We start from the raw sequence: 10,000 nt of genomic DNA, 5'->3' as shown, positions 1-10,000 counted from the left end.
AAGAAAATCCATCCAGAGTACCCATGTCGGCTCCCTCTTCTTCCTCCTCCTATGCTTTACCCACTATGTTCACAACCAATACGGTTACCACCCCCTTCACAGCGGGGAAAAACACTGGACCATTGGGAGCAAGCATTACAGTGTCAAGTGGCACTGGGAAGAGTCCATCTACTCTAAATACTCCGTTTCCTTTTTTAGGACCACCCAATTTGGGATGGAATCAGGTGAGTTGAGGGACTTGAAGTCAGGGGACCTGATGACTAAAAATGACAGAATGCAGATATATAATTTATCTTCTTTCCAACAACTGAACCCACATCAGATGGCGCTTCTACAGAAAGGCCTTTCATACCCTCCCACTGCTGGCTATGACGAATTCACTTGGACCAAAGATCTAAATTTATTTGCACGGAAGTTAGCTCTACTTAAACATTTTAAAGTTAACCCTTCTCCGAACACTCCAAATACTCCCAATGAATTGAGGACTCTTACTGACCTCGAAGCACTTCTTAATGAAAATGAATTTGGAGCTACTATGGCCACGGGTCCTTTCTCGTCTTTGCGACCAAAGTCACACATGACACCACCGTTCTCCCAATATGGCCACATCGACATATTTGTCAAGATGGTCAGTGCAGATCTACGAGGGTTAAAATACGCTAAATCCAAAGTCTTTGGTAACCTCAGTCATATGGAGCAGGTTGCATTGGATGAACTCTCTAAGAATGAATCCATCATTGTTAAGCCATCTGACAAGGGGGGTAACACTGTCGTTATGGATAGGGATGATTACACATCTATGGTCCACAGACTTTTAGATCATGTGTCCACTTATACCATTCTTGCAAAAAATCCTACCGAACAGTTCACTAGTGAATTACATTCCTTACTTTCGGAGGCGAAATCACAGTTTCTCATCACACAGGATGAGTTTAAAAGAATGTTTAATCCTAATCCAACCCTTTCAACATTCTACGCCTTGCCTAAGGTTCATAAAACATCTCGTCCAATACCAGGCAGACCTATCGTTTCGGGGAACGATAACTTCACGCAAGGGATTAGTTATAAGTAGATGAGATGCTCTCATCCTTTGTCACAGCCTTGCCCCCCTATCTTAGAGATACTAAGGACACCAGGGGATTTCTGTTACAGCCACCACCTTAATAGCCAGCATTGATGTTGAATCTCTATACACTAACATTAGACACGATCTTGGTTTAACTGCTGTTCAATATTTTTTGAGCACGAAGGGCACTCAGTTCCAAGCACACAATGAATTCATTATTTGACTACTTAAAATTCTTTTATCCCACAATAATTTTATGTTCGATGGTGAATTTTACCATCAAATAAAAGGCAGTGCCACGGGCACAGTTTGTGCACCCACATATGCTAATCTTTTTTTACGGTGGTGGGAAGATAGTTTTGTTTTCACGGATGATTTATGTTTTTTTACCTGTCACATTTTATTCTGGGGTCGATACATTGATGATATTCTTATTTTTTGGGATGGGGACAAATCACTTTTCTTGGACTTTATGGAGATTCTCAACATCAATGACATAGGCATGAAATTCACTTACGAAATACACGAGAAAGAAATTAATTTCCTGGATCTCAAAATCTCGCTGGACCCTGGTGGCAGTGTGCACACCGACATCTATCAGAAGACTACTGCTACCAACAATTTCCTACATTGGGAAAGTTTCCACCCTCCGGCCCTGAAAAAGGGTATTCCCATAGGACAGTATCTCAGAGCGAAAAGAAACTGCTCCGATGAGAAGTCCTTCCAATCTGAATGTGACAAACTTTATGACAAATTTTGCGCACGTGGGTACCCTAAAAAGTCCCTACATAGAGCTTATGCCAGAGCTAGAGCCATCACTAGAGGTGAGTTACTTTATGGAAGAGGGAAGATAAATGCTCCATTATCACCCCAAATTAGATGCATAGGCAATTTTGATATATGCTCTCCTCAGATTTTCTAAATACTGCAAAAACATTGGCCTATTCTTCAAGCTGAGACAACCTAAACAAAACCTCACACCAAAAAATGGTGTATGCTGGGGTCCCTTATTGCAAGTAGACAACCTAGAAGCGAACCATGAAGGGACATAGCCCTTAAAGAAATAGTATACTGAATGATATACAAAAGTACAAAAAATCTTTATTAAATATAATCACCAATAACATATAATGGAATAAAAGATGGGATACATCATACACGGAGATATATACAGCAGGGTCAGATGGCATAGACCATAGACAAACAGAGTCAACCATACAAGGATGACCAAACCACACTCAGATAGTTCATATGACAGAATTATAAACCCATGGGTATAAGGTAATAAGGCCCACACGTAGTATAGAGCTACCAGCTGATTATGACAATATGCAGAGATAGACAATAAGGTCTATCATTGCCTACAAAATATATAGCAATACATGAAAAGTGAAGCTAGAAGCATCCAAAGACAACATATAGGCTCAAATGGCCAGAAAGATGTAACTCTGACGAAGCCGGTCTACAGGGCGAAACGCGCGTCGAGGCGTTCATTCATCCATCCACTTTTTTGATCTCCTGCACTCCTTATCATGTCCCAGGGTATGTGCTAGCTTTTTCAGCCTCTACATGATTGTACTATTGCGTCCAGCTATTGTCAGTTATATCTTTCTGGCCGTTTTAGCCTATATGTTGTCTAACACAGGGCTGTGTTGGGTGAATAAATTCACATTTTTTGCTGAGTGCTGCTTCTAGTCTCTTTTCTTGGATATATGTATGAGGAGTACGTCACTCCTTAATTTTTGAAGCTAGCACCAACCGTTTCTTGGCTATCTACACAGTGCCGCTCCTAAACCCTGTTCTATAGTGTATATATATATATATATATATATATATATAGGTGTAACCTGTCAGTGTAACCCTGCCTGTAATGATAATGAGATGGTACATTATGAATGGTGGATCCTGTGTTATCTATATATACACGTTACCTGTCAGTGTAATCCTGCCTGTGATGATAATGAGAGGTGTGATGAGAAGTGATCTCTACAGAATAGGAAGGGTCAGTCTATTATGAATGGTGGATTCTGTATTAGCTATATATAGATGTTACCTGTCAGTGTAATCCTGCCTGTGATGATAATGAGAGGTGTGATGAGAAGTGATCTATACAGAACAGGAAGGGTCAGTCCATTATGAATGGTGGATTCTGTATTATCTATATATAGATGTTACCTGTCAGTGTAATCCTGCCTGTGATGATAATGAGATGAGTGCTGAGAAATGATCTCTACAGAACAGGAAGGATCAGTCCATTATGAATGGTGGATTCTGTATTATCTATATATAGATGTTACCTGTCAGTGTAATCCTGCCTGTGATGATAATGAGATGACTGCTGAGAAATGATCTCTACAGAACAGGGAGGATCAGTCTATTATGAATGGTGGATTCTGTATTATCTATATATAGATGTTACCTGTCAGTGTAATCCTGCCTGTGATGATAATGAGAGGTGTGATGAGAAATGATCTCTACAGAACAGGAAGGGTCAGTCTATTATGAATGGTGGATTCTTTGTTATCTACATATATAGATGTTACCTGTCAGTGTAATCCTGCCTGTGATGATAATGAGATGAGTGCTGAGAACTGTAAGGAGCAGTCTACTATGAGACTCATTGGCCAGAGGGCAAACTGCAAGATTAGATAAAGACAAAAAAATAATATAAAAAAAACGCACCAAAAAATCATAAAAAATATGTTTAAACGAAAATTGATTTAAACAATAGATCATTTTCTGATGACACATTCTCTGTAAGTGGTTGAACTGAGCTTTCCTAGATCTCGGCCTAGAGTGCAGCTGTTAATCGCAGCCGCTGCCCCCCAAAATCTGATGCTAAACCTAGTGCATGACCGGATTCATAGAACACCTTGTAGAGAACTTCTATGTGCAGTCACAGCTCCCTCAGGTGCTGCACTATGTATAATACAGTGTCTGACGTGTTACTGTAATGTAGAACTAAGGAGGAACCCCACCTTAAAGAGAACAGAAAGGAGAAGACCTTTTCTCTCCTCAGTAGATGTTGACTCGCTCATTGCTGTGACGCTATCTAATCATAGTGGACAGCCTCACAGCGATGCAAAAGACCTGCAGGAAATGTCTCAAAATCAGCAGGTTTTCTGCATCGCTGTGAAGCGGTCCGCTCTGATTGGACAGCGTCACAGCAAAAAGTGAGGCAACGCCTACTGAGGAGAGATGGTGTCTCCTCTTTGTACCTTTAATTACAACACGCATATGTTAGGTGCAAAACGGAGTAAGGGCTGTAGTGGAACAACATGGAGGGGGGCAAAAATAAAAAAAGACAGCGTTGGAATCTGGAGGACGCCAAGTATAAGGGGAGGAATGTGGTTAAAAAAACAACAACAAATAACACAGCAGGTCCTGCTTAATAAACCACGGAGTTCACTTTCTAAATTCATTATTACTGACCTCTGGTAACACCTCCTGGAATTTCCTCCTCCGGTTCACTCTTACACGGTTGATCGACCCTCACTCGCTCTTCTTCTTCATCCTCTGTTTTAATAATAGTCAGATCTTCCCCCTGATTTCACATATGTAACAATTCAGTACAATACAGCAGAGAGTGTGAAGAATATAACAGATCAACATAAGAAACCACCCAACTCTATGACCTCATCTATGACCGTTAGGGATGCACGATGCCTCGAAACTTCCATACTGTTTCGATACCGTTATGTCATGTATTTCGATACTTAGCTCTGCGGCCGCACAGCTCAGTATAGTAACACATGAATGTATGAGAGCGGGGCTGCGGCTGTGTGATAGTCATTGCCCGGCTCCTGAGTCATGACGAGTGCGCGGGGTCAGGATGATGCGTTGCGGCCAGCGCTGCACTAATGATTGCCGGCACTGAAGACAGAACATGGCGGGCGCGCTGCAAAACACCCCCATGTTCTGTCTTCAGTGCCTGCACCGCCGCTTATTATAGTGCAGCGCCGGCCGCATCACCTCATGCTGACCGCGCTCTCACTTATGTCAGGAGCGGGGCAATGGTTGTATTACACAGCCACAGCCCCCCTCTATAACGGCGGAGATCAGAGAAACCTCATGTCCGCCGCTATTCCCCTGAATGCTGCGATCACAGCGGACTGCAGCATTCAGGAGAAAGGGAGATGCCCCTTGGATCGCATCGCAGGAATCCCTGTGACGCGATTGAGGGACATACCATATATGGGCAGACAGCCCAGGGTCCATTGAAGGACCCCAGGGCTGTCCTACCATATTTCCTGTTGTTAGGGCATATTGAGGTATGTCCTAACAGCTGCCTGTGTACTATCAGTGCACAGGCTAATATACTGGTATGTAGCTATATGCCTGTGTGCTATCAGTATATAGATATATGCCTGTGTGCTATCAGTATATAGATATATGCCTGTGTACTATCAGTATATAGATATATGCCTGTGTACTATCAGTATATAGATATATGCCTGTGTGCTATCAGTATATAGATATATGCCTGTGTACTATCAGTATATAGATATATGCCTGTGTACTATCAGTGTATAGATATATGCCTGTGTACTATCAGTATATAGATATATGCCTGTGTACTATCAGTATATAGATATATGCCTGTGTACTATCAATATATAGATATATGCCTGTGTACTATCAGTATATAGATATATGCCTGTGTACTATCAGTATATAGATATATGCCTGTGTACTATCAGTATATAGATGTATGCCTGTGTACTATCAGTATATAGATATATGCCTGTGTGCTATCAGTATATAGATATATGCCTGTGTGCTATCAGTATATAGATATATGCCTGTGTACTATCAGTATATAGATATATGCCTGTGTACTGTCAGTGTATAGATATATGCCTGTGTACTATCAGTATATAGATATATGCCTGTGTGCTATCAGTATATAGATATATGCCTGTGTGCTATCAGTATATAGATATATGCCTGTGTACTATCAGTATATAGATATATGCCTGTGTGCTATCAGTATATAGATATATGCCTGTGTGCTATCAGTATATAGATATATGCCTGTGTACTATCAGTATATAGATATATGCCTGTGTGCTATCAGTGTATAGATATATGCCTGTGTACTATCAGTGTATAGATATATGCCTGTGTGCTATAAGTATATAGATATATGCCTGTGTGCTATCAGTATATAGATATATGCCTGTGTACTATCAGTGTATAGATATATGCCTGTGTACTATCAGTATATAGATATATGCCTGTGTACTATCAGTATATAGATATATGCCTGTGTACTATCAGTATATAGATATATGCCTCTGTACTATCAGTGTATAGATATATGCCTGTGTACTATCTGTATATAGATATACGCCTGTGTACTATCAGTATATAGATATACGCCTGTGTACTATCAGTATATAGATATACGCCTGTGTACTATCAGTATATAGATATACGCCTGTGTACTATCAGTATATAGATATACGCCTGTGTACTATTAGTATATAGATATATGCCTGTGTACTATCAGTATATAGATATATGCCTGTGTACTATCAGTATATAGATATATGCCTGTGTGCTATCAGTATATAGATATATGCCTGTGTACTATCAGTATATAGATATATGCCTGTGTACTATCAGTATATAGATATATGCCTGTGTACTATTAGTATATAGATATATGCCTGTGTACTATCAGTGTATAGATATATGCCTGTGTACTATCAGTGTATAGATATATGCCTGTGTACTATCAGTATATAGATATATGCCTGTGTGCTATCAGTATATAGATATATGCCTGTGTACTATCAGTGTATAGATATATGCCTGTGTGCTATCAGTATATAGATATATGCCTGTGTACTATCAGTGTATAGATATATGCCTGTGTGCTATCAGTATATAGATATATACCTGTGTACTATCAGTATATAGATATATGCCTGTGTGCTATCAGTATATAGATATATGCCTGTGTACTATCAGTATATAGATATATGCCTGTGTGCTATCAGTATATAGATATATGCCTGTGTACTATCAGTATATAGATATATGCCTGTGTACTATCAGTGTATAGATATATGCCTGTGTACTATCAGTATATAGATATATGCCTGTGTACTATCAGTATATAGATATATGCCTGTGTACTATCAGTATATAGATATATGCCTGTGTGCTATCAGTATATAGATATATACCTGTGTACTATCAGTATATAGATATATGCCTGTGTACTATCAGTATATAGATATATGCCTGTGTACTATCAGTATATAGATATATGCCTGTGTACTATCAGTATATAGATATATGCCTGTGTACTATCAGTATATAGATATATGCCTGTGTACTATCAGTATATAGATATATGCCTGTGTATTATCAGTGTATAGATATATGCCTGTGTACTATCAGTATATAGATATATGCCTGTGTACTATCAGTATATAGATATATGCCAGTGTACTATCAGTATATAGATATATGCCTGTGTGCTATCAGTGTATAGATATATGCCTGTGTACTATCAGTATATAGATATATGCCTGTGTACTATCAGTATATAGATATATGCCTGTGTGCTATCAGTATATAGATATAGGCCTGTGTACTATCAGTGTATAGATATATGCCTGTGTGCTATCAGTGTATAGATATATGCCTGTGTACTATCAGTATATAGATATATGCCTGTGTACTATCAGTATATAGATATATGCCTGTGTGCTATCAGTATATAGATATAGGCCTGTGTACTATCAGTGTATAGATATATGCCTGTGTGCTATCAGTGTATAGATATATGCCTGTGTACTATCAGTATATAGATATAGGCCTGTGTACTATCAGTGTATAGATATATGCCTGTGTATTATCAGTGTATAGATATATGCCTGTGTACTATCAGTATATAGATATATGCCTGTGTACTATCAGTATATAGATATATGCCTGTGTATTATCAGTGTATAGATATATGCCTGTGTACTATTAGTATATAGATATATGCCTGTGTGCTATCAGTATATAGATATATGCCTGTGTACTATCAGTATATAGATATATGCCTGTGTGCTATCAGTATATAGATATATGGCTGTGTACTAATATATGCCTGTGTTCTATCAGTATATAGATATATGCCTGTGTACTATCAGTATATAGATATATGCCTGTGTGCTATCAGTATATAGATATATGCCTGTGTGCTATCAGTATATAGATATATACCTGTGTACTATCAGTATATAGATATATGCCTGTGTACTATCAGTATATAGATATATGCCTGTGTACTATCAGTATATAGATATACGCCTGTGTACTATCAGTATATAGATATATGCCTGTGTACTATTAGTATATAGATATATGCCTGTGTACTATCAGTATATAGATATATGCCTGTGTACTATCAGTATATAGATATATGCCTGTGTGCTATCAGTATATAGATATATGGCTGTGTACTAATATATGCCTGTGTTCTATCAGTGTATAGATATATGCCTGTGTGCTATCAGTATATAGATATATGCCTGTGTGCTATCAGTATATAGATATATGCCTGTGTACTATCAGTATATAGATATATGCCTGTGTACTATCAGTATATAGATATATGCCTGTGTATTATCAGTGTATAGATATATGCCTGTGTGCTATCAGTATATAGATATATGCCTGTGTGGTATCAGTATATAGATATATGCCTGTGTGCTATCAGTATATAGATATATACCTGTGTACTATCAGTATATAGATATATACCTGTGTACTATCAGTATATAGATATATGCCTGTGTACTATCAGTATATAGATATATGCCTGTGTACTATCAGTATATAGATATACGCCTGTGTACTATCAGTATATAGATATATGCCTGTGTACTATTAGTATATAGATATATGCCTGTGTACTATCAGTATATAGATATATGCCTGTGTACTATCAGTATATAGATATATGCCTGTGTGCTATCAGTATATAGATATATGGCTGTGTACTAATATATGCCTGTGTTCTATCAGTGTATAGATATATGCCTGTGTGCTATCAGTATATAGATATATGCCTGTGTGCTATCAGTATATAGATATATGCCTGTGTACTATCAGTATATAGATATATGCCTGTGTATTATCAGTGTATAGATATATGCCTGTGTGCTATCAGTATATAGATATATGCCTGTGTGGTATCAGTATATAGATATATGCCTGTGTGCTATCAGTATATAGATATATACCTGTGTACTATCAGTATATAGATATATGCCTGTGTACTATCAGTATATAGATATATGCCTGTGTACTATCAGTATATAGATATATGCCTGTGTGCTATCAGTATATAGATATATGGCTGTGTACTAATATATGCCTGTGTACTATCAGTATATAGATATATGCCTGTGTGCTATCAGTATATAGATATATGCCTGTGTGCTATCAGTATATAGATATATGCCTGTGTGCTATCAGTATATAGATATATGCCTGTGTACTGTCAGTGTATAGATATATGCCTGTGTACTATCAGTATATAGATATATGCCTGTGTACTATCAGTATATAGATATATGCCTGTGTGCTATCAGTATATAGATATATGCCTGTGTGCTATCAGTATATAGATATATGCCTGTGTGCTATCAGTATATAGATATATGCCTGTGTGCTATCAGTATATAGATATATGCCTGTGTACTATCAGTATATAGATATATGCCTGTGTACTATCAGTGTATAGATATATGCCTGTGTGCTATAAGTATATAGATATATGCCTGTGTGCTATCAGTATATAGATATATGCCTGTGTGCTATCAGTATATAGATATATGCCTGTGTACTATCAGTATATAGATATATGCCTGTGTGCTATCAGTATATAGATATATGCCTGTGTGCTATCAGTATATAGATATATGC

Source organism: Rhinoderma darwinii, unplaced genomic scaffold (genome assembly GCF_050947455.1).
Source record: "Rhinoderma darwinii isolate aRhiDar2 unplaced genomic scaffold, aRhiDar2.hap1 Scaffold_4366, whole genome shotgun sequence".
Classification (NCBI taxonomy): Eukaryota; Metazoa; Chordata; class Amphibia; order Anura; family Rhinodermatidae; genus Rhinoderma; species Rhinoderma darwinii.
Note: the sequence above shows the minus strand (reverse complement) of the source record.